This window comes from Bos taurus, chromosome 27 (genome assembly GCF_002263795.3).
Source record: "Bos taurus isolate L1 Dominette 01449 registration number 42190680 breed Hereford chromosome 27, ARS-UCD2.0, whole genome shotgun sequence".
NCBI classification, from domain to species: domain Eukaryota; kingdom Metazoa; phylum Chordata; class Mammalia; order Artiodactyla; family Bovidae; genus Bos; species Bos taurus.
The window spans coordinates 40,462,059-40,487,413 of NC_037354.1; the positions used below are offsets into that span (position 1 = coordinate 40,462,059).

At 45.4% G+C, this 25,355-nt stretch overlaps 1 protein-coding gene across 1 annotated transcript in view; it reads right to left on the reverse strand.

Annotated features, from left to right (window-relative positions):
* Positions 1 to 25,355, reverse strand: part of RARB (retinoic acid receptor beta) — a 595,561-nt gene that overhangs the window by 265,354 nt on the left and 304,852 nt on the right. The window lies entirely within an intron of this gene.

The following is a 25,355-nucleotide window of genomic DNA, read 5'->3' on the forward strand; positions in this document are numbered from 1 at the left end:
CAAAAGACACACCAAACAAAAACTGATTTTTATCAAATGGCATTAATACTTTACGGACCAAAGTTGTTTTCACAACGTATTTACATAATAAGGCGCTTGCCAAGCTGTGTAAATGTTTATGGCGTTAGGATTCCCATCTTAAAGCTTTCAAATTCAGTCAAAGCGAAAACCGCATGCTTGTTTATTTGAACTGTAAAATCTGTAACTAGATATCACCCCCAAACACTTCTGAAACACGAATGGTGGGCCCAGTTCTGATTCAGTTCGCTCCTTTGCCGGTCACATGCCCCATGCTGGGTACAGCAGACCCGTTTTGATAAGCTACTTCATCCCTTTGTTAATCGACCCAATCACACGTAAGTCTCGATTGATTCGTTAATGCGAACGCTTGCCTGAGATGCTCAGAGCTTCAGGCTGAAATTAAGAAGCATAACTGCTTTTTTTCCCACAAAGTGCCAAATCTTTTCATAAATGTTATCTCACTCTTCTTGAAATAAAAGTTCTCTACCAACTTGAGCTTCTAGCTCACTTTGGATGTAATTTTATGAAAGAAAGAAGGAAGGGTTTACTTCTCTCGTTACCTCTGAGGCAATCAGTTTTGAAAAGTGATCCGAGTCGGTCAGAGGAAGTTTCTGGAATATAATACCAGGCTCCTGATTCTTAGCGTTAAGCTGAGAAGTTTTAAACTTTGCCAGCCTGCACTCTTTGGTCTCCATGCTAAGCCACAAGTTTAGAGACTGCTGTGGCGGACGCAAAACCCAAGCTTTCCTCTCATAACTGCTGGCTCTCTCTCTCCGCATGTTTTCCATTTTATGAATCACCTTCTTCTGTCTTTTTAGTCCTTCCTCACTGTGTGTTCCCTTTGAAGCCTTATTACGTGAAGCAGCAGTCCCCAGACTTTGCCATGAGAGAGAAGACAGTTGGGTAAACATCACCGCATGAGTTTTTCCTCCCTGGAACCCGTTTTGGCGTGTGCTGTTCAGTGGAGCTGTGAGGAGCTGCGGACCAGGTACCGCTCAGAAGACACAGCTGCACCAAGCGGCGACCGCTCAGCCCAGGGCCTCCTAAGCTCTTTATGCAAAGAGCTGGGCTCCGGGTGTCTGCCTGAAACTAGGAGAGTGTTGCAATCAACTAGACTTTAAAAAACAGAAAACTGGAGTGGGAACGTTTCTTTTTCAAAGTTCAAAATATTCCTTTCTTGAATACAAGTTTTCTTCAGAATGTTTCCTAACTCACTTTTGTCTTCTATTCAAACTGTAGGAACTGACCCTCGGGATGAAAACGCAGAGATGAGGGGGAACAGGGAATGAATCTCCTCTTCCGGAGTTTCATTACCCGCTCCGACCCCCACCGGCCCCCCGCCCCCGCCCCGACTCTCTGTCTCTTTCACAATTACACGTACTTTAGAGACTGAAGAGGAGAAGGCGGCGCGTGTTCGGTTGGGAAGGTGTTGACTGAGAACGCCCTGCACACAGGGCCCTCTGCCAGGTCAGGGAATCCGACCGCAAGGGGACGTGGGTCTCACCCCCAAGTTGTCACAGCCCAGTAGCGGAAAACTAGGTGGAGAGAAGGAGGTCAGCGCGAACAGTTTGCAGGAGAGTCTTTGCCTTCTCGCAGGACCTTCTAATCTGTATCTGAAATTCTCCCTTTGTAGTCACCCCCTCATTCCAAGAGGCAAACTGTAAATGGGAGGCCGCCAGGCACCCTTGGTACCTTGAAGGTGGGTCTTCCCTCCTCTGAAATCACGAGCCCTCTTCGTTGCCCTCACTGCGACATGGACCGGACTCCCCATCAACCTTTCAGTGCTGCAGTCTCTACCCCCTCAGATTCATTTATTTACTTGGGACTTCAGAGGCCCAGCTGTGGTAGCCAACGTGTCCTTTTCGGCCCTCACTTCATCAGAACAGAGAAGGCTCGCCGCCAGGGCAGAAGGCTGCATCCTCAGGAAGGATGAGGTCGCCAGCAGAGAAGAGAGACCCTGGGTACAGAGACCGGCTCTTCTGCTCATCAGTGAGTCTGCGTGCAGGCGTTCTGCTCGTGTCGGATTCAGCCGGGGGAAGGATGCCTGTGCCTCACTGCCTCTCCCTTTCACGGTGAAAGCAAAGCTCTCCCAGAACCCCCGTCTTAGCAGATCTCACTCTACCCCACTGACAGAGCTGTGCCGCGTGGCTGTGACACAGGCCGAGAAAGCGAGGCCCAGTGGCTCTGGCGGGAGTCCCCAAGGAGTCGCTGCTTCAGCATCACCCCTAGCTCAGCCTCCAGAGACGTTCTGACATGGCTGAGATCCAAGTTCCTTTGCTGGTAAAGAGCTAAGATGCTGAGGTCCTGCAGGAAGTGTGCACCAGACACGTGCCCACCGCACAGACTCTCAGTCCTCCCTTCCCTCCTCTTCCCACCGCAGCTGATCTCATCGTTTTCTTTTTTCTCTTTGGCTGCACCACGTGGCATGCAGGATCTTAGTTGCCCAATCAGGGATTGGACCTGCGCCCCCTGCCAGGGATGCGCCAAGTCCTCACCTCTGGACCATCAGGGAAGTCCCCCTTTTTTCCCCAGGCTTCACTTTCTTGAATTGAACCAGAGAAGCAACCCAAGACCACCTGAAAAACATCTGATGCTTGTGGAAACTACAACTCTACTTGATTATCTACTTTGCTTATTACTTGATAATAGTCGTGGGTTGATTCATTCATTCACTCAGTAGATATTTACTGAGGTTCTACGATGTACCAGGCTTTGTAACAGGTGCTAGGATACAGCGGTGAATGAGACACACACGGTTTCTTTTTCTAGGAGGTTTGGTTTTCAGTGGAAGATGAATATCACGCATTTAGTTGTAATTGTAATAAATACTATGGAGGGAAAGCACACAGGGAGACGAGGACGTTAGAAGGTGGCCGTGTGGTGTGAGGAGCGGCGAGGAGCTTCCCCAAGCAACACTGAAACCTCGGCTTCTACTTTGGCTCTACGGCTTCTGGGTTAGAGAGCTCTGCTCTGAGGGTTGCCCTGTGCATTGCAGGGGGCGTTGTGCGGAATCTCCAGCCTCTTCCCACTAAATGCCGAGAGCCCTCCCCTCCCAGCTGTGACAACCGAAAATAGCTCTAGACATTGACAAATATTCCCTGGGGGGCAAAACTGTCCTCGGTTCAGAACCCCTGACTTAAACAAAGACTTGAAAGATGAAGAGGGGATTCCGTCACACCCAAAGGGAGAGGCTCACCTTTTACCAAAGGCCTTGGTAAGGTTTTAAACCCTCTTGTTAATTCAAAAGCCTATAAAAATCACTTCTTCTAGAAGTGTTTGTTGAATAATTGCAAAATAGGTGCTAAATTCCCTCTGGTTAGTACCCTGAATAAATGGTATGCCTCATGCCTTTTTTATCTTTTTTTACAAAAAATTTTACATTGGAGCATAGTTGATTGACAGTGTTGTGTTAGTTTCGGGTATACAGAAAAGTGATTCAGTTATACATATACACATATCCATTCTTTTTCAGCTTCTTTTCCCGTATACATTATCACAGAACACCGAGTAGAGCTCCCTGTGCTAGGTGCTTGCTGCTTATCTACCTTATAAACGCTGTTGTTGTTTAGTCTTAGGTAATGTCTGACTCTTTTGTGACCCCATGGACTGTAGCCCCCCAGGCTCCTCCATCCATGGGATTCTTCACGGCAAGAATACCAGAGCGGGTAGCCATTTCCTTCTCCAGGGGATCTTCCCAGCCCAGGGATGCAACCCGCGTGTCTTTCATCGGCAGGCAGGTTCTTTACCACTGAACCGCTGGAGAGTAGTGTGTATATATCAACCCCAAACTCCCTCACCGTCCCTTCCTCCTATGCTGTCCTCTTGGTAACCACAAGTTTATTATCTCACTTATGGTATTTTCTGGGCTTCCCTCATAGCTCAATCGGTAAAGAATCTGCCTGCAATGCAGGAGCCCCCGGTTCGATTCCTGAGTCAGGAAGATCTGCTGGAGAAGGGATAGGCTACCCATTCCAGTATTCTTGGGCTTCCCTGATGGCTCAGCTGGTAAAGAATCTGCCTGCAATGTGGGAGACCTGGGTTCGATCCCAGTGTTGGGAAGATCCCCTGGAGAAGGGAAAGATTACCCACTCCAGGGTTCTGGCCTGGAGAATTTCATGGACTCTATAGTCCATGGGGTCACGGGGTCGCCAAGAGTCGGAAACGACTGAGCGACCTTTACTTCACTTTGTGACCTTTTCTACTCGCTGTCTCACCACCTGCAGGGTGCCACGGGGTCTGGAAGCCCAGATGGCAATACTTCACTCTTCTGCAGGTTGAAGGTGGCCTGGGGGACTTCGTGCATGTCCACCTCCACATTCTGACTGCACGGTGCCCTGTGCATCGCCTCCTTCCTCCTGATGTGTCCATACGCCGGCGTCGGGGGCCTGCTTCATGCGGAGCTCTGTCCTAGAGGCTGCAGTGGAATGCGGATGGAGCTGTGCTCCTCAGGAACTCTCTGCTGCTCAGTCAGGGGCAGCAGCAGCCGAGCTGCAGAGGCAGCCTACCAGTGTGCACGCGGGCACTTTCTGTGAATGAAAGCGGATTGAGGAGCCAGGGCAAGGCCCATCTGGTTTGCGATCCAGTGCCGATGATGGTGCAGATTGGCCGCTGGTCCCTCTGACAGCGAATGATGAAGACAATGACTCCGCACTCACTCGTACAACCTGCAGCTGAAACGGCCACCCCGCTGAGGCTCAGATCTCCCTAATTATTCCCCCAATCCATTGAAACGTGGTTTTCACTTGCTTCAAGCTCTGCTGATGGTTTCCCCAAAGTGAGATCTCTCCTCAAATCCTCTGCTAGGCTGTGACCTACTGCTTCCTTCTTGTCGCTTCTCTGGAAGACAGAGCTTGCCCCTAAAATCCTCTTGTCCATCGTCTGTCTGGCTAAGTCAACTGCCAATGACAGCAAAACTGAAGGGAAGGAAAGCATTTCTTTCCTGCTTTGCGGAGCCAGATACTTTAGGTGGAAAACAGAGTAACCCTGTGCTCACTAAGTCCTGTTTGCTTTGGTCAGAACCACACAATGACTCACATGTCCAGGCTGCATATAAATAAAAGCCAGAGGCATAAAAACTGATAACAACATATATTTCTTTTTTTTTCTCTAAGAGAGAGAGCTTGATGGTGGTGGCTCCTTCCTCATGTGCGGAAAATGAAACTGAGATTTTAAAGAAAATAGGGCTTGGTTATCAACTTAAGTAAATGCTGAATAAATATTTGGCTAAAACCTATTGTTCTTATTCCAAGTTTGTCAGTTGTCCCAATAATACCCTTGATAGCATTACAGAAATTGAAGTGTAATTGACTTGCAATGTTGTGTTGGTTTGGGTGTGCAGAAAGTGACTGAGTTATACATATATATATATACATATACTTTTTTTTTTTCAGATTCTTTTCCATTATAGGTTATTACAAGATAGTGATCCTTTACAGAATTTTAAAACTTCTGTTGTGGAGTCTAAAAGTCAAAACTATATAAAAAGTCACACTTAGAGGGGCGTCTCTCCCTCGCCTCCCTGGTCCCTGCTTCCTCACCCCTGTAGCTATCCGACTTAGCTGTTTTCTTCTTTATTCTTTTCTTTTTTGTGGGAGGAGAGAGAAATAAGCAGAGAATTGTATGCTTCCTTATTTCCCCTTTTATGTTACATAAAAACTAGCATACTATATATGCTAAAATAAAAAAAATAATAAGAAAACAGGGCTCAGCGTGGAGAGGTGGTTAGCTCTAGAATTTGGTAACCTATGGTCAATGGGCTGAAGGTCGTCTTCTTCACGAGCCGGTGCAGGGCCCTGAAACGCATGCGCAAGCCTTATAAGCTCACGGTCATTGGCACCGTGGGGTGCTGAATAGTTTTATTTCTGAGAAAGTGTCTAAATCACAGTACAGAAACCGCAGCTAGAGTTAGGAGACTCGCGCGGATTGTGCGGAAACTGCCGCGGATGAAGACTAGCAGGCTGCGCGGTGCTGCAGCGTCTCCTTAGCTGGACCATCCTGGAAGCCCCTGGAAGAGCACCGCTGTGGAGCCCGGGACTGCAGGACGGCGGACTCACGTCCCAGCTGTCGGCCGTGCGGAGCGGGGTATCCCCCCGCACTTGTGGGTGTGCGCGTTCAAACCAGAACTCCCTTTTTTGGGGGAAAAGCTCTCAGATTAGGCAAAGGGTGTGAGGCTTTTTTCGGCAGGGCAAGACAGTGGAAATAGATCCTGGGGCCTTCTCCTTTAGGAAGCTTCAAGAGAGTGTGATATGTTAACCTTATGTGAGTTCCATTTCAGCTATGAAAGTCTGTGGAAATTTCAAATCAAAGTTTCATTGCTCTTACAGTCTCAGGCAGCCTGCTATTTAAGAATACATCATCTGGAACGTAAGGGCGCTGTTTCTCGGAACAGACCTGTTTTGGAAGACTCCCTGCGGTGTCAGGAAGGACTGTGCAGTGTCGGGATCTTGGGAAGGGCTGGTGAGGGGTTCTGGGGGGACAACCCAGATGACCCTGGGGTGGTGGGGAGGGTTTCGGAATACTGGACTCTTGAAGGACGTGGTTCAGGTCCACTTACACATGGCTTTTTCTCAATAGCAAATAAGACAGAATTATGTGGTCTGCAGTTAGTTGAATCCACAGATGTGGAACCTCTGATACTAAATTAAATGATGATTTTCAACTGCATGGAGTAAAAGGCCCCAAGCTCCCCCATTGTTCCAAGGTCAACTGTATTTCACCATTTTAATAACCAGTATAGCAGTACAGGTACAAACTGCTGAATATCAACTTTACTTTTATGAATAAAATTAAATGAACGAAAAGATGAATGACTTATTCACAACGAAGAATCAGGTTGTCCTGAGTTCTCCAGAAATCCACAAAAGCTTCTTTAGGTGAACCCTGTCTTTTCCTAAGAAGTTTTCTCTGGATAAAAGGTGTCTGAAAAACTCAAAGACCGGCAGCTGCCTTCTGGCCGTATGTCAAAGTAACCGGAGAGGGTAAATGATTCCAGCTGAAGACATCAATAATTGACAGCAGGTAATTCAGGACATTGATTCCCCAACCACCTGTCTACAAAGGTGGTGAAGAGAATGTCTCTCTGTTTTTCTTCACCCATTCAATTTAGACACGAGCCCACCTCCAAATAGTCCCATACATTCCAATCACGGAAAACAAACAGTGTGACAATAGCCAGGGGCCCTCAGACCAGAGCATCTCTCTGGTAAACAGCCTCCAGCGGCCATCTCCAGCTCTCCCAGGGAGTGCCAGCTGCAAAAAAGGCTGAAACTCAAAGTTGGGTGGGTCTAGAAATTACGGGTTATATCATCTCTGTGACCCAAATGCAGCACCCGGGCCCCATAAAAGAAAACTTTCATATTTTGATACATTGCTTGCTAAGTCGCTTCAGTCATGTCCGACTCTGTGCGACCCCATAGACGGCAGCCCACCAGGCTCCCCTGTCCCTGGGATTCTCCAGGCAAGAACACTGGAGTGGGTTGCCATTTCCTTCTCCAGGAATGTATGTATTTTGATACATACATTCCTTAATTCTGTGTGTATCTGTGTGTGTGTGCACGCTCAGTAATAGCGATTTCACTCTAAGGCCAATGATTCAGTGCAATATATGAATTATTTAATTATTATTAAATAATTATTATTAGAGGCATTAATTATTTTTAGAGGTAACATAATTTTCTGATGTAATTTTCTTGAACTCTCAATTATTATCTTTAGGTAAACCTGATGATGTTAAATTCTTTCATTTATTTATTCAGCCAATATTTACTGAGTCTCCATGCTGCATCATCTACACTTTTAGGCTCTGGGGATGTAGAAGGAAAGAGAGCAAATAAGAAATTTCTACTCATGGAAGTTATCTTCTAGAGGGAAAAAACCAGATAAATAAATAAACATTAAATATTTGTCTTACAATTTCAGGGAATAGTAAGTACTCTAAAGAAAAATTAAGCAGGAAAGTGGTGGGTGGGTGGCCAGGGAATGCCTTTGTAAGGAGATGACCTCCGAACAAGTGAGGGGAGAGATGTGTAAATATTTGACAGAAGACCATTCCAGGCAGAGAGGGCAATCAAAGCAAGAGCCTTGGGGTGGGCACGATCCTGGTGTGTTCCTGGCACATCAAGATGCCCAGGGAGAAAATACTTGCAAATGATGCAGCTGACAAGGAATTAATCTGCAAAGTTTACAAACAGGTCATGCGGCTCAATATCAAGATAGCAAACAACCCAATTAAAAATGGGCAGAAGACCTAAATAGATATTGCTCCAAAAAAACATACAAATGGCCAACAGGCATATGAAAAGATGCTCATCATCACTAATTGTTCAGTTCAGTTGCTCAGTCGTGTCCGACTCTTTACGACTCCACAGACTGCAGCACGCCAGGCCTCCCTGTCCATCACCAGCTCCCAGGGCTTACTCAAACTCATGTCCATCAATTCGGTGATGCCATCCAACCATCTCATCCTCTGTTGTCCCTTTCTCCTCCTGCCTTCAATCTTTCCCAGCATCAGGGTCTTTTCCAAGGAGTCAGTTCCTCGCATCATGTGGCCAAAGTATTGGAGTTTCAGCTTCAGCATCAGTCCTTCCAATGAACACCCAGGAATGATTTCCTTTAGGATGGACTGGTTGGATCTCCTTGCAGTCCAAGGGACTCTCAAGAGTCTTCTCCAACACCACAGTTCAAAAGCATCAATTCTTTGGCGCTCAGCTTTCTTTATAGTCCATACATGACTACTGAAAAAACCATAGCTTTGACTAGATGGACCTTTGTTGGCAAAGTAATGTCTCTGCTTTTGAATATGCTGTCTAGGTTGGTCATAGCTTTTCTTCCAAGAAGCAAGCGTCTTTTAATTTCATGGCTGCAGTCACCATCTGCAGTGATTTTGGAGCTCAAGAAAGTAAAGTCTCTCACTGTTTCCACTGTTCTCCCATCTATTTGCCATGAAGTGATGGGACTGGATGCCATGATCTTAGTTTTCTGAATGTTGAGTTTTAAGCCAAAATTTTCACTCTCCTCTTTACTTTCATCAAGAGGCTATTTAGTTCTTTTTTGCTTTTTGCCATAAGGGTGGTGTCATCTGCATATCTGAGGTTATTGATATTTTTCCTGGCAATCTTGATTCCAGCTTGTGCTTCATCCGGCATGGTATTTGGCATGATGTACTCTGCATATAGCTTCCCTGGTGGCTCAGACGATAAAGTGTCTGTCTACAATGTGAGAGACCTGGGTTCGATCCCTGGGTTGGGAAGATTCCCTGGAGAAGGAAATGGCAACCCACTCCAGTACTCTTGCCTTGAAAATCCCATGAATGGAGGAGCTTGGTGCAGGCTACTATCCATGGGGTCGCAAAGAGTTGGGCACGACTGAGCAACTTCACTTTCACTTTAATTCTGCATATAAGTTAAATAAGCAGGGTGACAATATATAGCCTTGACGTACTCCTTTTCCAATTTGGGACCAGTCTGTTGTCCCATGTCCAGTTTTAACTGTTGCTTCTTGAACTGCATACAGATTTCTCAGGAGGAACGTAAGGTGGTCTGGTATTCCCATCTCTTGAAGAATGTTCCACAGTTTGTTGTGATACACACAGTCAAGGCTTTGGCATAGTCAATAAAGCAGAAATAGATGTTTTTCTGGAACTCTCTTGCTTTTTTGATGATCCAGTGGATGTTGGAAATTTGATCTCTGGTTCCTCTGCCTTTTCTAAAACCAGCTTGAACATCTGGAAGTTCACAGTTCATGTACTGTTAAAGCCTGGCTTGGAGAATTTTGAGCATTATTTTGCTAGTGTTTGAAGTGAGTGCAATTATTCAGTAGTTTGAGCATTCTTTGGCATTGCCTTTCTTTGGGATTGTAATGAAAACTGACCTTTTCCAGTCCTGTGGCCACTGCTGAGTCTTCCAAATTTGCTGACAATATGGAGTGAAGCACTTTCACAGCATCATCTTTTAGGATTTGAAATAGCTGAACTAGAATTTCATCACCTCCACTAACTTTGTTCATAGTGATGCTTCCTAAGGCCCACATTCCCGGATGTCTGGCTCTAGGTGAGTGATCACACCATTGTGGTTATCTGGGTCATGAAGATCTGTTTTGTATCATTCTTTTGTATTCTTGCCCCCTCTTCTTAATATCTTCTGCTTCTGTTAGGTCCATACCACTTCTGTCCTTTATTGTGCCCATTTGGCAACCCACTCCAGTGTTCTTGCCTGGAGAATCCCAGGGATGGGGGAGCCTGGTGGGCTGTCGTCTCTGGGGTCGCACAGAGTTGGACACGACTGAAGCAACTTAGCAGCAGCGTGCATGAAATGTTCCCTTGGTATCTCTCATTTTCTTGAAGAGCTCTCTAGTCTTTCCCATTCTATTGTTTTCTTCTATTTCTTTGCACCGGTCACTGAGGAAGGTTTTCTTGTCTCTCCTTCCTGTTCTTTGGAACTCTAATCATTAGAGAAATGCAAATCAAAACTATTATGAGGTATCATTGCACACCAATCAGAATGGCCATCACCAAACATGTCTACAGTGCTGGAGAAGATGTGGAGAAAAGGGAACCCTTCTACGCTATTGATAGGAATATAAATTGGTGCAGCCAATCTGGAGAACAGTATGGAGGTCCTTGGAAAACTTAAAAATAGAGCTACCGTATGATCCAGCACTCCCATTCCTGGGTATATATCCAGAGAAAAGCATGGTGTGAAGAGGTGCATGCACCTCAGGGTTCACTGCAGCACCGTTTACAACAGCCAAGACATGGAAGGAACCTAAATGCCCATGGAGAGATGAATGGATAAAGATGTGGTTCATGCATACAATGGGATGTTGCTCAGCCATTAAAAAGGAAGATACAATGCCATTTGCAGGAACATGGATGGACCTGGAGATTATTATACTAAGGGAAATAAGCCAGAGAGAAAGTCAAATACCATATGATATCACTTATATGTGGACTAAAAAAAGACGATACAAATGAACTTATTTGCCAAACAGAAACAGACTCACAGATAATAGAAGATAAACTTATGGTTGCCAAAAGGGAAAGGTGAGAAGGAGGGATAAGTTAGGAGTTTGAGACTATGATACTAGGTATAAGATAGATGACCAACTACATTAAACCCTATAGCACAAGGAACTCTACTCAATATTCTGTAATAATGTAAGTGGGAAAAGAATTAGAAAAAGAATGGATGTATGTATATGTATAATGGAATCACTTTGAGGTACACTTTAACACAACATTGTAAATCAACTATACTTCAATATAAAATAAAAAGCAAAAAATTTAAAGGTGCCACGTGTCTGGAGTGGCCTTAACGAGTGTGTAGTATAGGAGAGGGGGCTAATGTCATTCCCGATAAAGCCTCTCAAGGCTCAGTCTTCTGACAGATGGAAGGAACTTTTCAAATCAATGCTGTAAGTTCTCTCTGAAGAACTGAATGCTTCCTAAAATAGCTACAGTGGTGGTGATGAGGAGACGGAATCAGGCAGTCAGGTTCCAAAAAAAAAATTTTATTGTTGTTGGTACCTGGAATGGTTTCCCTCGTGATTTTACAGCAAACATCTTCTAATTCTTCCCTTTCTTTGTGGGGGAAAGGAGGGACAGGATGGTGGCTTAGTGGCTGACATATCTAGACTGAAGGGAAAGGGGAAGTTGTTCAGTCGTGTCCGACTCTTCGAGACCCCATGGGCTGCAGCCTACCAGGCTCCTCCGTCTGTGGGATTTTCCAGGCAAGAGTACTGGAGTGGGGTGCCATCTAGACTAAGGCTAAATACAAAACAGGAGAAAGTGTGCATTTCTAATTTTTAAAATTATTTAGCAAATGGCCCCAGGGCTCTCTCTTCTCACACACTGTCACCACTCAGGGACACCCACTGCAACACCCTGGGGCCTGACAGTTTCTCCAGCAGAATTCAGTTCCCACAAGGGCAGAGGTTTGTTCATGGCATTGATGGTGCTTTGCCAATAGTCCCTGAATACCTGGATACGCTGCATCCGGGTTCCTCTGCTTCCTTGCCCTTTCTGTCTCCTCCCGTAGTCACAGGGCAGGACAGCAGGCAGAGACGAGCACTGCAGCACGCTCTGATCTCCCAGTCCAGCCCCTCATCCTGAACTCAACGTGCCTCGGGCCGTTCCATGGGAAGCCCCCTCCTCCTGGTATTGCTCAGCCCCTCCACCTTTCAGGTAATGACATTAAATTGAAGAGCAGTTCAGGGGAGCTCTAGGGATGAGAGGGGGGCTTGTTTGTCCAAATGGTTCTTGTCACTGTGGAGGATTTGTTCTAAGGGTCCCAAACTGGTGGGAGCATCATTCTTCCTGTCTTCAGAGCTGGGCTGCTCACGAGCACTTAACATCAGAGAAGAGCTGGGCCAGGCGCTAGTGCCGAGACAGGCTGGCTCCTGGAATCCTTTGCCTTGGTGCTTGCACCTGGACTCACCTCTCCTCCAGCAACAAAACGCAAAGAAACCACAAGGGACTAAAGTAACTGCGCATCAGGGGCAGGTTCTGGACGAATCTGCCAGAACTGCCGCTTCTGAAGAGCCAGGAGCAAAAGCAGGGCACTGCCCTGCCCCCTGCACTCAGAACCCGCAAAGGGGCGGGCAGGCCGCCTGAGACCCTCCAGCCCGAGCCCTGGACACACCGCAGCCTCACTCCATATAGGGAACTGAGCCCGCTCCCCTTCAAGGGGACCTGTTGCTCCCCCTACCCCAGTGCTCCACCCTGCCAGCAGAGGCCCCAGTAAAGCCTTGCCTGAGTTTCTTGCCTGGCCTCTGATCAATTTCTATTGATTAAGGAGGTCAAGAACCCTGGTCAGTAACAGTGTTACAGAGAGGTCTAATGGCTGGTTCTTTCCTACAAGAGGTTTAAAATCTACTGAGGAAAATGGTAACAATAGGATACTATTAAACTAAATTCTAAATGAATAAAATAAATTTCATTACCGAAGTGCAGGGCATGTACAATGGTATTGGAAAATAAGTACTCACATGTTTTTGGAATCAAATTTGTGTTATTTATCTTGAGGTTATTACTACTTATGTTTAAATCACATATACTTTTTCTCATGATAAAATAATAGACTTCCTAAAAAAAAAAAAATACAAAGAAGAGAGAAGGACTAAGGAAGGAAATGAAAACTATTCATAATCCTTGAACCCAGAAAGACCTCTGTTAACATTTCGGCTTATTTCCTTCCAGTTGTCTTTTTTCTTTTTTTTTTCTTCTTACATAGATAAGATCATATGGAATGTGTAATTTTATTTCCTATTTTCCTCTTAAGATCAAAGCATGCTTTGCATGTTTTAAAAGCCTTTGGTGATTGGCTAAATAATAATCAAGCAAATGGCTTATTAATTAGACTGATCATGTGTAGCGTATCCCTACACACTGCAACAAGATTTCCATACTTGGATGCTTCCCGGTGTCTGTCGTGCCCTGCTTGGGTCTGTTCTCTGGTCTGACAGGTGACAAAGCGCCAGCTCAAGGAGAGGACACAGCAGAGAGCGCAGAGGGGGCGCCCCCAGAGGCAGAAGGCCAGATGCGCCTGTTTGCCCTTGCAAGAAGTGCCCGCGCGTGCTCCTGGCTGGCTGGCCGAGTTCTCTGCTGTCCAGCAGGGCTCCCCTCAGGAAGTAAACTCTCAGTGGCCTTTTGCTCGACAGCTGGAAGATGGGTGCCTGTGGTCAGCAGTTCCCCTGGAACAGAGACCTCAAGAGGTGATGGCACAGACGGAACCAGTGGGGCCAAGAGAAGGTAATGCAATGCCAAGCCCGGCCTGATGTGCAGAAGGCGGGAAGAAGCCAAGCAGAGACTCGCCACCCGGTGCTCTCGGGGAGTCTGTCAAACGGCGGGCCTCTTTTGCAAAGCTCTTCTGTCCAAAATCAGGGCCCTGTAACTAATTATAGTTCACAGTTGTTTTCATTGGGGATTTTTTTTTTTTTTTAATCTATGGCTTTGTTTCCTAAGCATTTCGGACACCTCTTTAGCAGGCCCGCTGACTGCTTCATGACGTGTGTATCAGCTGAAATACAGTGGAGGTTGTTTCATCCTCAGTCATGTCCAACTCTGTGACCTCATGGACTGTAGCCCGCCAGGCTCCTCTGTCCATGGGATTCTCCAGGCAAGAACACTGGAGTGGGTTGCCATTCCCTTCTCCAGGGGATCTTTCCGACCCAGGGATTGAACCCATGTCTCTTTGGCAGGTGGATTCTTTACCACTGAACCACCAGGGAAGCCCCCCAATACAGTGGTAACTGCTGCTTATCGAGTATTGAATACGTGCGAGGCATCCACCTGGCTTACTCTCCCAGCACAGCTACCCCGTGTGTGTGTTCTAATGCCATCCCCACGCCATGGCACGAGAGGCTGCCCAGGCCCAGCACTCGCCGGGGTGAAGGGTGCGCCTCCCCACTCTGCTCTCACAGCGCCAGGGCCCTGTCCTGTCCATCGCTAAGGACCTCCTCAAGAAACACGGTTGTGTCTTCTCTTCACACCCTCCACCACTCACACTGATTTGAACAGAGAAGCTGAGCAGCAAGTAACGTTGACTTGAATGGAGTCAACCCGTGTGGGCGACCCTCCTTTCCGTTTCCTTTTAATTCCTTTGCCAAAGTAACACACACCATCAGGAAAAATAAAATAACGACAACAGAACCCTGACAATTAAACATCGCTCCCCAGTGCACGCCCCTAACCTCCACCTCCTTTTGAATCTGCTTTAGCAATTTGTTCTGGACTCCAGTTTCCCAAATTTCCGGTATTTCTCAGTATATTTATTTTCTGTTTTGCATGTGGACATCCTTTATGAGGTATGAGGATCTAGCTTTTACATCATTCTCTTTCTCACTCCATTGAAGAATATGTATTTCTAATGATCTATAATTCTTAATAAGATTTTGTTAAATCAACAGTCTTTTAAGTACGGTCTATTATTTACTAAAGAGCCAAATAGTATGCTTTATTTTTCATTTCTTATACAAATGACCTCATAATTGCTTCTTTTATTAAATTTGCTTTGCTTTTCATGTGTCTATCGTTAATTTTCTTTCCACTGCTGCGTTATAAGTTCCAGTAGTCAAATAGAACAGATAATGTATCAGTTCTCCCCTCCAACTCTTGGAGAACTCCTTCTCAGAGCCCTTCATCTCCTTGCTTTAGTTTGAGCTCCTCTCTCTCCAGGCTGGTGGCGTAGTTTGTCATCTGGGGCTTCACCTTTCCCATCGTCTGGCTGTTGCTTTACATTTCTGATTTCCTGTGTTGGATCCTCTATTTCACGGGTCCTTTCTACTTCAGAGTAGGATCAGATTAGGAAAGCAAGCAGAAAAAAGAGAAATATTCTGAGACTGTATCTGAAGATGCTTTATTCTGTGTTCATACAGGATTAAAAGTTTAGGCAAGTGTAAAATTCTAGCTTGAAAACCTTTTCCTCTCAGAATTATAAAAATACTGCGTTTATGTTTCTCTCTCTTCTAACTGTGAGTATTAAAAACTCTGACATCGCTTTGATTCCAGTTACTTGAGTATGACTTGCTTTCCTTTTTGGAACGCTCTCTGAGTCTGTTATTTTGAAATATCCCAGTACTGTTCCTTGATGTGGATCTTTTACTTACTGATTTTTCAGTAACCGTATTTAAGCGTGTGTTGTGCCCTTTCATTCTGGAACTTTGGGTCCTGCAGATCCTGGAAACTTCTTTTTTGGAATTTTCAAAAGTTCCTCCCATCCACTTTGTCTTTTCTCTCTTTCCAGAATTATGGATAGTCAGATGTTAAACCTTCTGTGTTGATCTAAATCTTTTTTTTTTTCTTCCTCTCATTTTACAATCCCTTTGCCTTTTTATTCTACATTTTGGGCAAGTTTTTTGATATTCTCATTTAGTTACCTATTAAATATTTTCATTTCTATAAAAAGATATTGATTGCCACTTTTCAGATTGTCTCAGAGTATCAGGAGAGGCTCAGGGGTTGGCAACGTAAGTTACAGATCTACTAAGGAGATACTGAAAGAAGATTAAGCTCACAAATGAAGCTAGTCTGTTGAAAAATAGTTGGACTTGTCAGGCTGAAGTCAGGAAATCATTTTTTTTAATACCATAGTCTGTCAACCATATTATCTTGAATATTTTCTTCCTCCCCTTGAAAGAAACTTGGACCACTTCCAGGTATTAAAAATAGTCTCATTAGACAATTGTCTCAGGAGACAACTGGGGACATCTTGTCCGTCTGGGGTCCCTTCCAGGATGATGCCATTTCCGGTCCTTTCCATCGTTTCCACGTGCGACCACGGGAAGCACAAGGCTTGTTCAGCCCCCAGTGGGATGCGGCAGGCTCTCACCGCAGCCTTTCCAGCCTGCTCTCCTGCAAGGGGAGTTAGGCACCAATCATGCTGTCCCTTTGAATTTCATGGAGACATACGGCAGGCAACATCTTTCAGTGTTTTTTCAAAAGTGAATCTCCTTTCCCTGGGGGAAATGAGCGGTGAAAAAGCACTGCTCCTGCTGCTAAGTCGCTTCAGTCGTGTCCGACTCTGTGTGACCCCATAGACGGCAGCCCACCAGGCTCCCCTGTCCCTGGGATTCTCCAGGCAAGAACACTGGAGTGGGTTGCCATTTCCTTCTCCAATGCATGAAAGTGGAAAGTGAAAGTGAGGTCGCTCAGTCGTGTCCAACCCTCAGCGACCCCATGGACTGCAGCCTACCAGGCTCCTCTGTCCATGGGATTTTCCAGGCAAGAGTACTGGAGTGGGGTGCCATTGCCTTCTCTGAAGCACTGGTACCTCCTTTAAAAGCAGCTCTCAGCATTGCGCTCCCTCCAGAAAGCTCACCTTCTCTCACATATGCTTAAGGTGGGTGATGACAAGGGATGAAAGTCCATCTTGTGTTCTTGCGTGGACCAAACAGGTTATCTGGAATCTGTTCTTGGAACTAGGTCAAAACTGAGACCACAAGAAAATTTGCATTTAACATCTTGTTTCACTTTAGCAATTTTATTATTTCCAAGAGTTCCTTTTGTTTCTTATTTTCAGTTCTATGCCCTTTATTAACATACCATTTCTTCAGATTTATCTGAGACCACGAATTAGTCATTTTCTTCCATTTCCTTCATTATCTCTGTTTTCTTTAGGTTCCTCTTTTCTTTGTTTACTTTTGCTTTGTTCTCTTATTTTACATCGGAAGCATTGCTCCTACGCTTGGTAATTTTTGACAGTGGGCTGACATTTAAGAGTTAGGGAGTAGGGTCTGAGCAGTGTTTTAGAACAGAGATAAACATACAGTTAAATTTATATTTAACTAAAATTTCTCTTGAACTTTGGGATCATACACTAACTTTAATTTTTAAATCTTATCATCACATTTTTGGTCATATCTTGTGTGTGTGTGTGTGTGTTTTCTGTAGTTTTCTTCTTAGTGTGGGCCTGGAGGTCCAGCATCTTTATGTGTGACCCTTCATTTTCCAGGACAGTGGGTGTTCTGAAGAGTTTCCAGAATAGAGCTCTCCAGTTTTGGGCAAAAGGTTTTATTTAAAAATGCACAAAATACAAAGGATCAGCCAAAGGTACAGCCTCTGCTTGCCCCATATACTCCTTGTAAACACACATGGTCATAGTTCTTATTTGGGGGGATAGTGAATATGTTGGAAAAAATCTTGGGTATTCACAGATTGAATAACTAGCAGAACTGATAGTCACTCCGAGATTGCTTATGCTGAACACGAACGTGAGGACACAAACGGCCTAATTCATCTGTTGGGTCAAGGTGGCACATCAAGTCACACCGTGACTGACGGCTGTCAAGGAGGCAATCCCCTCCCGTCGCCCCGGTCCTGCGCACCGGAAGTCTGCCTCCCTTCCCCTAGCGCTGGGTCCTGAGCCATCCTGCCTCCCTTCCCCCTGGCGCTGGACTGGCCCTGTGATGCTCTGGTGAACGGCAGGTGGTGACGGTGGGGCTGGGAGGTCGCCGGGTCCAGGCCTCCAGGGCCCGAGTGTCTGCTGTGCCGCCCACAGCGGCGGGGAGCCTGTGCGCCCTGCTGGGAGAGGCTGCATACGGTGCCCCAGGGGCCGAGCCCGCAGAGGCGGAGGGGAGGACCCCCTGCAACCCTAGTCACAGCAACGACCGCACCGGACAAGCTGTACCTGCCGAGTTGCCCCTGAAGGTCTGACCCACAGCATGGTGAACAGTATAATGGTTTGCGTTTTAAACCACTGCATTTGGGAGTGGTTCTGTATCTCTGTTGGACTGTGAAGTTGGACTGTGAAGAAGGCTAAGCGCCAAAGAATTGATGCTTTTGAACTGTGGTGTTGGAGAAGACTCTTGAGAGTCCCTTGGACTGCAAGGAGATCCAACCAGTCCATTCTGAAGGAGATCAGTCCTGGGTGTTCATTGGAAGGAATGATGCTAAAGCTGAAACTCCAGTCCTTTGGCCACCTCATGCGAAGAGTTGACTCATTGGAAAAGACTCTGATGCTGGGAGGGATTGGGGGCAGGAGGAAAAGGGGACGACAGAGGATGAGATGGCTGGACGGCATCACTGACTCGATGGACGTGAATCTGAGTGAACTCTGGGAGTTGGTGATGGACAGGGAGGCCTGGCGTGCTGAGATTCATGGGGTCTCAAAGAGTCGGACACGACTGAGCGACTGATCTAATCTGATCTGATCTGTATCTCTGGATACCTGGGAATCACTCACTTCAGGAGAATGGTTCAGAGCAGGGGTTCTTAACTCATACAGCGTTTTGGTGTTTCCTTCCGTGTGTCAAAGGACAGAGTCCGCAGCTTTCACCTGATTCTTAAAAACGTCTGTCTCCATAATGACCAAGAACCATTGATCTATGAGTTAGACACAGGACCAACACAGCTTTTAGTTTTTGTTTATAAAAATAATACACGCTTTTACTATTATAAAAAATAAGATAGAAGATTAAGTAAAAGATTGTCCCAAAGGCACGGGGAGAATTTTGGTGTGTACCTCCCAGGGCACACAAATCTTAAGAATCTATCTGGAGAAAATTTAAATGGTATATGTATGCTTATATATCTTGAGATGTGTATCTTGTGTGTGTGTATCTTGAGGTGTGTGCATATTCATATATGAATCAATTACCTTGCTCAGTTAAAAACTCAGAACTTTGAAATAGGTATTGTTTGTCCTTTGACTTTTGATGAGAGCCTAGTTCTGTTTTGCAGTCAGATGTATCAATATCTTACATTTTAAGATATCCTGCTTTTCATGTCACTCTTAGAAAGGGCCTCCCTTCTTTAGCATACCACACACTCAGCATTTCTCTTACAACTTTGTGGTAGCAACTCCCCACACCTCCCATTGCAATCATTTATTCCTCTATCCTTCTCAGAATTTTCAAAATTTTTGGTGGAAGAAGTAGGAGGAAGCATGCTTTATTTTCTCCCCGACATTTATTAAACGGTACACCTGGACTTCCCTGGTGGTCCAGTGGAGAAGAATCCACCTGCCAATGCAGGGACACAGGTTCCAGCCCTGGTTCAGGAACATTCCATATGCCAGGGAGCACCTGAGCCCCTGTCCCACAAGCACGGAAGCCCCCTGGCCCTAGAGCCCACGCTCTGCAAGGAGAGAGGCCACCACGATGAGACGCCTGTGTGCCGAACTAGAGAGCGCCTCTGCTCGTTGCAACTAGAGAGAAGCCCAGCACAGCCAAGAATAAATGAATAACTGAAAAACAAAAAAGCACACCTTTCCACCACTCACGTGAAGGCCACCATATCCGCCCTTCCCTGGGTACGCTGGTTGCCCTCTGGACCAAATGCTGCCCCGCCCGTCTTGCTACTCCTCTCTCTCTGTTTTCACTGCTGTTGCTTATAAAGAATTTTATTATAGGGAAAGGAGGTCTTCTCTTCCTTGTCTCCTTTTTCAAATATCTTTCCCCCTTTTAATTTTTTGGGATGAACTTAAGAATCACTATATTACGTTCGCATCCATCCTCCGACAGCCTGCTTCCAGAAATCCCTCAAACATCTTTTTTACTTCAGAAGTCATCCCACTGAACTCATAGCTCATCCTGTGGGGAAGTTACAACTTCGTAACACTGCTCTCTCCTACCCTCAAATGAGGTATCTTTGTGGCTGTTCAAGAAGCACAGTGACTGATGGGCACATTTAAATATTTTTCTTGACTTGTCCCTGTTGAGCTTATCTCTGGAGAAGGCAATGGCACCCCACTCCAGTACTCTTGCCTGGAAAATCCCATGGGCGGAGGAGCCTGGTAGGCTGCAGTCCATGGGGTCGCTAAGAGTCGGACAAGACTCAGCGACTTCACTTTCACTTTTCACTTTCTTGCATTGGAGAAGGAAATGGCAACCCACTCCAGTTTTCTTGCCTGGAGAATCCCATGGACGGGGGAGCCTCATGGGCTGCCGTCTATGGGGTCGCACAGAGTCGGACACGACTGAAGCGACTTAGCAGCAACAGCAGCAGTTGAGCCTATCTCTAGATATTATTGCTTTTTTGGTTAAAAAGATAGTATAAAATACAAATAGTTGGTTAACTCTGGCTTGTAGGAAGCAAATACATGACTGCAGTATGCAAGTAAACTCTTGATTTTCCTCAAGATGTTTCAAAGTCACTTTAGTCAAGTTCTCAAGGTCTCCGTGTCACACACACAACTTCAGACCCGTCCTGTCTGGCTCAGGGATAACTGCCCTTGACCACCTTGGTGGTTTCCCAACTCGTCCCAGTTTTGAAGCGCCCAGAACAGGAAGGTCTGCCTGCTAAACTGAGGCTGATTTCCACAAAGAGGGCAACACTCAGAAGAACACGGCTCCCAGAGAGAAAGCCTAGGCTCCTTTGAGGGGCTTATACAGCTTATAATTTTAAGGAGGATGTAGAGAAAAAATACTTTTAACGTATCAATGCTAGTGAATGCCTCAGAATTTCCCAGGTACAAGTCTCTGTTCCGTGAATCAAAGTGTGTTGAAGGGATTAAGTGATGAATATTGAGGCTTTACCTAGGATTTTACTAGATGCTTCAAGATTGAAAGAAGAAACAGTTGGATGAATTCACTGGGAAAGAAGCCAAATAATATTTCTGGTAAAAATACGTATGTAAATCCTAGGTTTCAGAAAAAGCTTCTTTAAGCACTTTTTTTTTTTGAGAGATATGCTAACATCAGCAATCCCACCTGTGGCCCCACATACATGAAAGCCTGGATTCTAAATACTGCTTTGGTGCTAGAAGACCTAAAAATCTGGAATAAATCAGGTAGGTATTTGACATGATGGACAATTAGAGACACAAGGAGAGGGGGGTGCCACAGTATGGGGAGAAGGCAGATGGGGAGCTGTGCTGGGACCCTGGGTAGGGGCTTGAACGGGCGAGGGAGTCAGAGCCAGAACACCCTTCAGTGGCCAAGCTTTAGCCTCTGCGTTTGGGCCCTTGGGAAGCTTCTCTCCTGTCGTCATAATACTGTGGGGATCAGTTTCTAGGGATTCAAACTGAAGCTGCTCTGAGACCATAATGTAAAGAAAACAAAGTCTCATGGGGCAATGGTAAGACCTTATGAACCATCTCTTTTTAAGGTTTGTTTGTTTTTTTTTTTTTGATATGGACCATTTTTAAAGTCTTTGTTGAATTCGTCACTATATTGCTTCTGCTTTATGTTCCGGTTTTTTGGCCACGAGGCAGGTGGGATCTTAGATCCCCAATCAGGGACCGAACCTGCACCCCTTGCGCTGGCAGGCAAAGTCTTAACCATTGGATCACCAGGGAGTCCCCAACTTCAATAATTTACTACAATATTTTGAGGGAAAATAGTGAAGTCATGAAGACAACAGAAGAGACCCTAATATTCTTTATGAAAACATCCTGACCATCTTTGACAGCTGCATAGGATTTATTGTGCAAAGGAATTCTAAATTTTAGGAACTGGAGGGGGGAGCAGGTTATAGAGGTCAGGGAACCTCTGGGGGTCAGCACCCCTTGCCTTGGTCTCTTCCAGATTGATGTATCAAGAGATCCAAAAGCAACATACCCATTAGCAAAAAGTGACGGTCCTTATCACTTTCATTTTCAGTTGCTGATTACAGAGAAAATTTCTACACTGTTCCAGAAATAGTCTGATTTTTTTCAACAAACCTTTGACCTCCCAAATTAAGTTAGGATATGAAGATGTCTCTAGTGACTTTCTGCAGTGAATAATTCCAAGCTATGTCACCTTTTCAAAACAACAATAATTTTTAAAACATGGCCCGAGAGTGTATCCTGCATAAATAAGTGTCTGAAACCCACACAGTGCAGAATCCACAGTAAACATGAGTTTCTGTCCTGGAATGTACGTCTCCTCCCCTCCAACACAGCGTTCACTTGGTGGGCAGATAGCTTTCTCATCACGACCCACGCCTTTCAGGCAGCAGTGAGATCTGCTGTTGAGGAGAAAGAAAACCAAACCGCCACGTACGCACAGAGTGATGCTGAACTGGGTTCTCAGGTCTGTAGGGGCAACGCCTCCAGTCACGGCTTGTGTGCAGCGTGCCCACTCCTCAGTTTTGGACGGCCACTGAGTTTGCCTGGGCTGACAGCTGGGGAACAGGTGTAGAGGCAGATGTGCAGAGGGGATACAGGGTGACGAGTTCATGAGAGTCCCGCACGAATTATGTGATGCATAATTCAGGTCCCTTCTCCCCTAAGGACGGCAGGGCCTCTCCACAGGAGAAAAACCAGTTATCCTCCCTACGAATGGGACGGATGCTACTAAGGTAGTTCCGTGAGGATTTAGTGACGAGGTGGGAATTACTTATGTCATCAAACCATATCCCAGGAGGACCGTGGATCACAGGATTGCAGGCGTGAGAGGGTCAGAAAACACTTATGTCAAGGCTCTATTCCTCGGGGCACCCCACTTTGGAAGACAGGATGGCGGCATTAATATAAACCTGTCAGCTGTCACAGAGGATGCTCCCTTCATCTCCCAGACCTGAAAACTCAAGTATGTTGACCCATTAGATCGTTAGAAACTGTTTCATATTGTAGTTCATAAAAATTAACAGCTAAACCAGACCTTCTTAATTCTGCTTTGTTATTCAGTAATCAACACAGACACAGAAGCAACTACACTCCAATAAAAATTAATAGACAACACACAAACAAAAAAACCCCACAATGATAACATCCAAAGCAGGATTAGGTAAAAAAAAAAAATTAGATATTTGTATCACTGCCTGTATAACATAATTGATGTGATTTCTAAGGAGAAATATCAATAACCTCAGATATGCAGATGACATCACCCTTATGGCAGAAAGTAAAGAAGAACTAAAGAGCCTCTTGATGAAAGTGAAAGAGGAGAGTGAAAAAGTTGGCTTAAAGCTCAGCATTCAGAAAACTAAGACCATGGCATCTGGTCCCATCACTTCATGGCAGATACATGGGGAAACAGTGGAAACAGTGTCAGACTTTATTTTTCTGGACTCCAAAATCACTGTAGATGGTGACTGCAGCCATGAAATTAAAAGACACTTACTCCTTGGAAGGAAAGTTATGACCAACCTAGACAGCAGATTAAAAAGCAGAGACATTACTTTGCCAACAAAGGTCCGTCTAGTCAAGGGTATGGTTTTTCCAGTGGTCATGTATGGATGTGAGAGTTGGACTATAAAGAAAGCTGAGCACCAAAGAATTGATGCTTTTGAACTGTGGTATTGGAAAAGACTCTTGAGAGTCCCTTGGACTGCAAGGAGATCCAACCAGTCCATCCTAAAGGAGATCAGTCCTGGGTGTTCATTGGAAGGACTGATTTTGAAGCTGAAACTCCAATACTTTGGCCACCTGATGCAAAGAGTTGACTCATTTGAAAAGATCCTGATGCTGGGAGGGATTGGGGGCAGGAGGAAAAGGGGATGACAGAGGATGAGATGGTTGGATGGCATCACCGACTCATGGACATGGGTTTGGGTGGACTCCGGGTGTTGGTGATGGACAGGGAGGCCTGGCGTGCTGTGGTTCATGGGGTCGCAAAGAGTCGGACACGACTGAATGACTGAACTGAACTAAGCACAATATAGTAATATATATCATAAGTCTAAAAATACCATGTTTTAAGATCCAGGAATTTGTACTATAGAGAACTATCTTAAAGAAAAAAAATAAAGATTAGGACAAGTATATATATATAAACAAACACAGAGTTCAGGGCAAAGACACATCGTGAGTTACTGCAAGCGCTGGGCCCTGAGAGAGTTAAAATATTGCTGACGAGTGGACACAGAAAGAAAAGGACATCACGGACATTGCCTTGAGGATGATGCTGAAAAAAAATCAAAACCTTCCTGAAATTCCCATGTCTAGTAGGTCAAGAGCCTCTCCAGGTGACAATGTTGAAACGTGGGGGCCACTTACAATTCTGCTAAGCACTGTGAGAATTGCCACGTGCTTGGATGGAAATCACCCTTTCAGGAAGACGGGAGAACTCTACATTTTCTCCTAAAAAGCCCCTTCTTTCATAAGGACTTGAGCAGGCCCCTGTCATCCTTCTAGATAATGGATTACCTATACATACATTTTCAAGTGTAATGACACTTTTGCTTATTAAAGACCTCTCAGCTGAAGGGGCAGAATATTATGAACTGGCCGAGCCATTCATTTTCCTGAATATGTTATTCAGTATTTTATGCTAAACCAGCAATACACCATCCATTTCAGTACAATGATCCTTATGTTCAATAAAACTGAAGTGTCGCATCATAAATCATTAGAGTCATTTATTTTACATTAGACACATTAGCCACTATATTCCATAATCTATTACAATAAGGTGGATTTAAATGTACCCCAAGGAACTGCAATAATAACTCGGGAACCAAATATAGCAATTTATGGATAAAATATGCTTAACCTAAAACTGCACTAGCTATTGTGAAGCCTGTGAACTCGGAATGGAATTGAGCGCTGATGGGGACTGAACCCAGCGGCACATAAAGAGGGAAGAGAGGGGCAAAGAAATGGCAGACTTCGCTCGAATTTTCTGTTCATTAGGTTAAAAAATGTTAAAGACTGATAACGTCATGATCTGGAGAGGGAAACTTTGCTGTGGGAAGGTGTGCGCACGTGAAACCTTTTCTTGGAGATGCGCGTTCCAGACCTCAGGACGGCCATTCAACAGGGCGCCTCCTGCTCCCCACGTGTGGCGCCTGAAAAGCCCCATGGGTTCAGACTTCTTCTAATTACAAAGTTGTGAAAATGCAGACAGAGGTTGGACAGGGCGAAGAAAAAGTGTCACAGAAGTGCCAGAAGAATGTGCTTTCTTTGTTTTACATTTTGGCCTTGCTATGCTGCGTGTGGGATCTTAGTGCCCCGAGCAGGGATTGAACCTGTGCCCCA